We start from the raw sequence: 8,972 nt of genomic DNA, 5'->3' as shown, positions 1-8,972 counted from the left end.
CAAGAGGGTTAAAAACCAAGAGCGGGGATGTACTGCTGAGGCTGTAAAAGGCTCTAGACAGACTGTATTTAAATATTGTGAGCAGTTTTGGGCTCTGTCTGAGGCATTAGGGAGGTCCAGAGGAGTTTTTTAAGAATGATTCTGAGGCTGGAGGGCTTGTCATGTGACAAACAGTTAAGGACGCTGAATCTGTACTCAATGGAGTTTAAAGGAGGAGGTGTTTGAAACTTAAGAGAATACTGAGAAGCTGGAATGGAGTGGATGTGGAGAAGCTGTTTTCACTAATTGGAGGGACTAGGACCCAAGGACACAGCCTGAGGGTGAAGGGGTGACTGTTTAGAACTGAGATGGGGAGGAATCTCTTCAGTCCAGATGGTGGTGACTCTGTGAAACTCATCGCTGCAGAGGGCTGTGGAGGCCAGACCACTAAGTGTCTTTAATTCAGATAGTTTCTTCATGGGAAAGGGGATCAAAGGTTACGGGGAGAAGGCAGGAGAATGGAGATGAGAAACATATCGGCCATGATCGAATGGTGGAGCAGACTCAATGGGCTAAATTGCCTAATTCTGATTCTGTGTCTTATGGTCTTATTGAAGACTGAGCAGGAAAGCAGGAATTGAGGCCAAGGTGAGATGAGCTACGATCAGAATTAAATGGCAGAGTAGGCTCGAGGGGCCGAATGGCCTACTCCTGCTCCTGGTCTTTATGTTCTGAAAGACTTTCAGTTTCTCAAAAACTCCATGGTATTTTCTTTTGCTTTTGCTTTTTTTCTGCAGTAAGCAGGGGACCTAGAACATTGAAGATCATGATCAACTAAAAACCTCCCGACACACCTAAAAATCTCATCATTCCACATTTTGCGTCGAGGCTGAGACACTGTCCGAGTGCTTGTACCTTTACAATTCTGGGTTGGAGATGAGCCACCTCATTGTCACATGTAAATTACCTGAGCCTTAGCCAGCTCACTCTGTGATAGTGACAACTTCTTGTAATTTCTGGGGGAGGATTCCCAGCTGATGGCATTCAGGTTTACTACATGGTCGCCCAAGTAACATATACCAGAAATAGGTTCTTATCATTTGGATAATTGAAGTATTTTTACAAGATGAATTATTTGCATGGTTGTGCATTCACACACAGAAAATTCGTCTTTCCTTACTAATGTTCCTGCATATTACCCTAACATAGCTGACCAACTGTACTGACTCTATTATACAAAGTGAGAGAGAGACTGAAGATGAGGCAAGTACATTTATACTGGAATGTCAGGTTACATACATTGTTCTCAGTTTTATTAATAGGGTCATAGATACAAGAGCAAGGAAGTAATGCTGATCTTGTATTAGACATTTGTCAGCCCACATCTCTGCACAGTACCGAGAGCCACTTTATAGCCGTGATATGAACATGTGTGAGAGTGCAGACGTGGTTGGTTTGAGGGATGAGGAACTTTGGTAATGAGACTAGACTGAAGAAGTTCAGATTGTTATCCGGAGTGAGAAGATCTGTGTTTCTCCCTATTCTTTCATTTTTATTTCAAATTTCCAGCCCACGGCATTTCATGATTCATAAAATCCCTGCAGCATGGAAACAGATCATTTGGCCCAACAAGTCCACACCGACTATCTGAAAAACATCCCACCCAGACCCATTCCCCTGCCCTATTACTCCACATTTACCCCGACTAATGCATCTAACCTCCATATTCATGAACACCATGGGCAATTTAGCATTGCCAATTCACCCAACCTGCACATCTTTGACTGTGGGAGGAACCAGAGTACCCAGAGGAAACCCACGCAGACACGGGAAGAATGTGCAAACTCCACACGGACAGTGGCTCGAGAATGGAATCAAACCCAGCTCCCTTGTGCTATGAGGCAGCAGTGCTAACCACTGAGCCACCATTCTGTCAAGAGTTCTTCTCTTGGTGTTGTTTAAAAGTGACCCACAAGTCTGGTCTAAGTTAGTTTGAAGAAATCATTGACAGTCTGCCTTATTTGTAAATGTCAATTGCCCCTACTTGGTAGCCATATCTGAAATCGTTCATCATCATCCATTTAATCAAAATGTTGTAAGAAGCACTTTGATTGGAGTATCACAGAATGGAAAGCTCAGTATGATGTTAGAACAGGATGTTGCCTGAGCTGGAGCATTTCAGTGCTGAAGAGAGATTGGACGGACTGGTGTTGTTTTCTATGGTGCAGAGGAAATTGAGAGGGGACGTGACTGAGATGTATGAGATTATGAGGGGCATAGGTAGGGCAGACAGTAAGAAATTTATCCTATTGTGGAATGGATCAATGAGCAGTGGGCATAGGTTTAAGGGATTGGGCAGGAGGCACAGAGGGGATGTGAGGAATGTTCTTCACCCAGAGGGTGGTGGGAATCTGGAACTCACTGCCTGTCAGGGTGGGAGAGGCAGAGATCCCCATCACATTGAAGGAGTTTTCTTTTAGATTAGATTACTTACAGTGTGGAAACAGGCCCTTCGGCCTAACAAGTCCACACCGACCCGCCAAAACGCAACCCACCCAGACCCATTCCCCTACATTTACCCCTTCACCTAACACTACGTACAATTTAGCATGACCAATTCACCTAACCTGCACATTTTTGGACTGTGGGAGGAAACCGGAGCACCCGGAGGAAACCAACGCAGACACGGGGAGAATGTGCAGACTCCACACAGACAGTCCCTGAGGTGGGAATTGAACCTGGGTCTTTGGCGCTGTGAGGCAGCAGTGCTAGCCACCGTGCCGCCCACAAGCTATGGGCCAAGTGCTGGGAAATGGGATGAGAACAGATAGGTTGTTGTTTTTGACTGGAGCAGACTTGATGGGCTGAAAGGCATTTTTATGTGCTATAGACTGCTGTGTGACTCTGCAACAGAAGCTGGATGCAGTTGCTTTTGATGATGGGAACTCTGCATCCCATATCTAAAATATCTGTTGACAATTATCTTCATTAAACCTTAAAACTGGACAAAAAAATATTTTCATTTGTCTTTACATAACAAGCACGGTATCAACTCACAAGCAATTTTGCATCACAGCTGACTTCCAATCTTATGTTGGACAGATTATGATCACATCACAGGCACCTATCATGTGACTCTCAGACTGATATTCTTATTGCACAGAACACAATACACGGAATGAATTTGCAGATACCCTCACATCTCCACTGTCACAAGTTGCACCGAGGAGGGGATCTCTTCCCAGAAGATTTTGGGAACTGCGAGATCGACTGATTACATTACCTCCTCCCCAAAAACTCACATTTTCTACTAAACTGTAAGTTCGTTTGCCGATCATTTGATTCCTCCCTCCTACTGATCAGAGAATTGGGGTCATGATGCATATTCAGTTTGTCACGCAAATTGAGGAAGAATACTTTGTGTAGATTAACTGCACTAAAATAAGTGAACTGCTAACTTCACTGAATATTAAAATTGCCCACATGGAGCGGACAGATTTGTACTCTGTGGAATGTAAAAGATAACCCTTTTGCATCTGAAGGTGTTGACCAAATATCAATGGCACGCAACGAATTGCACACAGTTGGACTTAACATGGCCCTCCATTCTGACTGAAGTAAGCAACACATTTATAATGATGCTGGTTGCTTAGAAGTCCCACAAATCAGGGTCACTCTCAATCCATCTCTTGGCATGATTTCAGCTCACAGGACTGCTCCAACATCAGGTCATTTACAATGCCTCTTCTTTATAAGTCTTCTGTGCTGCTGACTGTGTGTTGTTTTGGGTGCCACATATTTTTAAGACAATATTTGAAGAAATAGAAGCAGGAGGAGGCTGTTCAACCCCTCGAGCCTGCTCCACCATTCAACTGGCTGATCCTAACCTCATGTCCATGGTCCTGTGGCTCGTGATTCCCTGACTGATCGAGAATCTCTCAATCTCAGCCTTAAATATACACAAGGACTCTGCCCACCCAGGAATTCCAAAGACTTAGAACGCACCGAGAGAAGAAATTCCTCCTCATCCCAATCTTAAATTGGAGCCCCTTAATTCTGAGACTGCATCCTTTGGTCTTTGACTCTCCCATGAGAGGAATATTCTCCCAGCGCTGACCCCGTCAAACCCCTCAACAATGAGCTGTATAGTCCCTTTAAACAGTTTTATTTTAAATTTCACCAGTGTACTATTCAATGCCATCAACCTCTTGAGATCTCCTCGAGTTTCTGCTGAAAGAAACACAAGCAGATATCTGGGGATGTTCTCTCTGACCCCCACTGATTATTCGACTCATAGAATATTTGGAGGGTGGGGGGAGAGACAGTCCCTCCAATGCAGTGTTTCTGAAATTACTTTGCAGATATGTTTGGTTTACCTTCCCTGATACAATTTCTCAGTCTGGAAACGAATATGTTCATCGATGCCTGTACAGGAAAGAAATGGAGTCGCGTGGCTCAGCGGTTAGCACTGCTGCCTTTCAGTACCAGCGAACTGGACTCAATTCCAGCCTCGGGGACTGTCTGTGTGGAGTTTGCACATTCTCCCGTGTCAGCGTGCGTGCGCTGTGGTTTTCTCTCACAGGGTAAAAACAATGACTGCAGATGCTGGAAACCAGATTCTGGATTAGTGGTGCTGGAAGAGCACAGCAGTTCAGGCAGCATCCGAGGAGCATAGATTAGGTGGACTGGCTGTGATTGAGTTACCTGTAGTGTCCAGGATATGCAGGCTAGGTGGATTAGCCGTGGTATGTGCAGGGTGGGTCCTGTTTGGAGGGTTGGTATGGGCTGAATGGCCTGCTTCCGCACTGTAGAGATTTTAAATAAAAGCATGGCTACAAGATTCAAGCTGATTACCGTGATACAGGAGTAAATGACATGTTGGCTTACAGTGTGTGAAAGTGTGTGATGGCTCACATGGTGATGTGAATAACAAATCTTTATATATTAATTATTAAGTGGTGGCTATTGCATTTATATAGCACCTTTCATGACTCCAGAGCATTCTAAAGGGTTTCACAGATGGTTAAGTTCACCATTTAGAGTGTGTGCTGATCTCTCCGATCATCCTGTCATTTAATGTGTTCTGGGGATTTGTGGGCTCCCCAGAACTTGCAGACAGTCCTGTCTAACCAGGAAACTCTCCCAGTCTTGCTGTGTGGAGCACATCAGAACCATTCACAGGCTGAGAAGCTAACTGGCCTGACCACGCTTTGACACATCCTGTCTGGCCGTCAGGTGGGACTTGAACTCAGCACTTCCTGCAATGGGCAACACTGCTGTTCCACCTCAAACACATCTTGCTTTCTGCAGTACAGCTGTATCCACGAAACAGTTCTTTAAGCACGAGCCGACCTGGGTTCGATTCCAGCCTTGGGTGACTGTCTGTGTGAAGTTTGCACATTTTCCCCGTGTCTGCATGGGTGTGCTTCAGTTTCCTCTCACAGCCCAGACATTTGCACGTTAGATGGCTGTGCTGAAATTGCCCATAGTATCCAGGGATGTGCAGGCTATGTGGGTTAGCCATGGGTGATGCAGAGTTTTAGGGTAGAGAAGGTGGGTCTTGGTGGGATGCTTTAGGACAGCATGGTGCCCAGTGGTTAGCACTGCTGCCTCACAGCGCCAGGGACCTGGGTACAATTCCAGCCTTGGGTGACTGTCTGTGTGGAGTTTGCACATTTTCCCCATGTGTGCGTGGGTTTCCTGCAGGTGCTCGGGTTTCTTCCCACAATCCAGAAATGTGTAGGTAAGGTGAATTGGCCAAGCCAAATTGCCCGTGATGTTCAGGGATGTGTCGGTTAGGTGCATTAGTAAGGGGTAAATGGAGAGTAATAGGGGAATGGGTCTGGGTGGGATACTGTTCAAAGGGTCGATGTGGACTTATTGGGCCAAAGGGCCTGTTTCCACACTGTAGGGATTCTATGATTTTAAAGTAAGGATTCTATTCTATGATTTACTCAGATCCTGTCATGTGACAATCACCAGTTGTTGGCATTGGTTGAGGGTCAACTATTGACCAGGGTACCAAATGTTGCACTGGGAACACTCTATACTGAGCCAAGACAGTGGGTAGACCCTATGCTATACTGGGCTGAGATGGTGAGTAGATTCTCACTCTATACTGAGCCATGATGGGTGAGAAGATTCTCACTCTACACTGAGCTGGGACTGTGGGTGGACGCGACTCCATGCTGAGCTGAAATTTTTGATCAATTAATTAATGTGACATCACATCCAAGAGGCAATTCCGACAGTACCACTCCCTCTGTGCTGTGCTGGAGTGACATAATTGAGAGGGATTTGAACTCACATTCCAGGGAGGGGAGACAGAAACAACCAACTGCAATTGAATTAATATTATCAATACACCTTGATGTTGCTGCAAAAGCGATTGCATTCGCACTTGTGAAATGTGAGTTGCCTGATGACTTTTCTCAAATATCTGCAGATCTGTGAGGGTGTTTCAGTGCGAGGAGGACAAGGAATATGAAGAGCTGGTACTGTTTTGCATCTCATGGTATGTTTGTTCTAATTTCTTCCATTGTCTGAGATTACCTGCAAGTGATGCATGTCCGTTTTACAACGTTACACAGTGTTGGAATGTAAGAGCCATTAACCTTGTCCTTCAGTGTATTCCCTACACAGGCAAATGGTTATTTTTTGTTTCCCCTTCGTGGTATGGTGGTAACACTGACAAGTGCTGTGTCTATTGCCTATCCCTAACTGCCCTTCGGGAGGTGATGGAAAGCTGCCTTCTTGAACTGCTGTAATTCTTGGGTTGCGGGCCAAGGGGGATGTGGAGTGAAGGTTCAAACGTTTGACTCAGTGACTTGATGAAGGAACGGTGATATATTTCCAAGTCAGCATGTTATGTGGATCAGAGGGGAACTTGGTGGTGGTGTTCCCATGTATCTGCTGCCCTTGCTCCTCTGAGCAAGTTTGAAAGGCGCTCTCTAAATGCAGCTTTGGCAAGTTGCTGCCGTCTGTCTTGTAGGTGGCATATGCTGTACCCGTGGATTTAAAATGATTTATCCCTATTCCTCAATTCTGTGATACAGGGAGAGCTGGTAAGTCCAACATTTATTGCAGTCCCTCGTAACAGGGGGATATCTTTGTTAAACACCGCAGCTAAGAATCCCTACAGTGCGGAAACAGACCATTCAGCCCATACCAACCCTTCAAACAGCATCCCACCCAGACTCAGCTCTCTACCCATAACTCCGCATTCCCCATGGCTAATCCACTTAGCCTGCATATCCCTGGACTCAATAGGGCAATTTTGCACGGCCAATCCATCTAACCTGCACATCTTTGGACTGCGGGAAGAAACCAGAGCACCCGGAGGAAACCCATGCAGACACGGGGAGAATGTGCAAACTCCACACAGACAGTCACCCGAGGCTGGAATTGAACCTGGAAGCCTGACACAGTGAGACAGTAGTGTTACCCACTGAGCCACCATGCCACGTGGTCACTGACTGATTCTGAGGATCCCATTCCGGTAATTAGCTCATTCGCTTCCATCTGTTAGTCTGTTCAAATCGCAACTTGGTAACCAACCACGGCACGATGGGGATAGTATTTGCCACCGCATAAGCCCTTCGACTAATATTGATCTGTAGTTCAGAGTCATAGAAAGTTTTCGAGACTTTACAGCACAGAAAGAGGCCCTTCAGCCCATTGTTTCTGCACTGGTGATCAAACATCTGCCTATTCTACTTGGAGACAGTGATCCGAGATGTTTGAGACATTAAGCCACAGGAAAGTCCACAGGGATGTATAAACAACCTTTTGAGTTAGTAAACAAAACAAAAATCATGGATACGGGAAATCAGAAACAAAAACAGAAATCGCTTGGAAAACTCAGCAAATCTGGCAGCATCTACAGAGAGAGAAGCAGAGTTAACGTTTCAGGGCCAGTGACCCTTCTGATGCGGACTCACCTGCTGAGTTTTTTCACCAATTCTATAAGTTAGTAATAAGTCCCAAAGTTGGACAGTCTTCCAGCATAGAGACAGGTTTTTTAGCCCAAACTGGTCCATGCTGACCAAAATGTCCATCCATTCTAACCCCATTTCCCTGCACTTGGCCTGTATCCTTCTAAGCCTTTCCTATCTATGTATTTGTCCAAATACCATTTAATTGTTGTTGATTTACCAAATCTCAACTACTTCCACTGGAATGATCGGTTGGTGTTCGGGAGAGGCAACGAGCAAAGTGGGACTTCTGTAATGAGGAGGGAAGTTGGGCGAGATTAAATATCCATTCGGCTTGTGCAAGAGCAAAAAGAAGTTATAAAGGGAAAACTAAAGGAATGATAAAACGATCTGGAGAAGGTGTAAATGAGAACAACAGAATCATCATCATTAACAATCATCTGAAAACAAAGGCTACAGTGGTTAAAATCTAAAACTAACAAGGGTAGGACTTATACAATTAAAAGTAGGACATTGGGCAGTGTTGTAGAACAGAGAGATCTCGGTGTTTACGTACATATTCTTTGAAGTTTGCATCACAGGTAGACAAAGTAATTCAGTAGGTGTTTAGCAAGCTTGCCTTCATTGGTCAGTTCTTTGGGTATATGATTTGGGATGTTGTTGAGGCCTCTTCTGGAGAACCGTATCCAGTTCTGGTCGCCTTGTTATCTGAAGGATATTATTAATGGAGAGAGTTCAGAAAAGATTTACCAGGCTGTTGCTGGGAATTAAGGATTTGAGTTATAAGGAGAGGCTGTATAGGCTGGGACTTTTTTCACTGAGTGTAGGAGGCTGAGGGGGTGACCTTATATAGGTTTATGAAATCATGAGGGATACTAGATTAGATTAGATTCCCTACAGTGAGGAAACAGGCCCTTCAGCCCAACCAGTCCACACCGCCCCTCCAAAGAGTAACCCACTCAGGCCCATTTCCCTCTGACTAATGCACCTAGCACTATGGACAATTTAGCATGGCCAATTCTGCACATCTTTGGACTATGGGAGGAAACCCGCACAGAC

The sequence above is a fragment of the Chiloscyllium plagiosum genome, chromosome 8 (genome assembly GCF_004010195.1).
Source record: "Chiloscyllium plagiosum isolate BGI_BamShark_2017 chromosome 8, ASM401019v2, whole genome shotgun sequence".
Classification (NCBI taxonomy): domain Eukaryota; kingdom Metazoa; phylum Chordata; class Chondrichthyes; order Orectolobiformes; family Hemiscylliidae; genus Chiloscyllium; species Chiloscyllium plagiosum.
The sequence above is the reverse complement of the archived record's forward strand: the minus strand, read 5'-3'. Positions refer to the sequence as shown.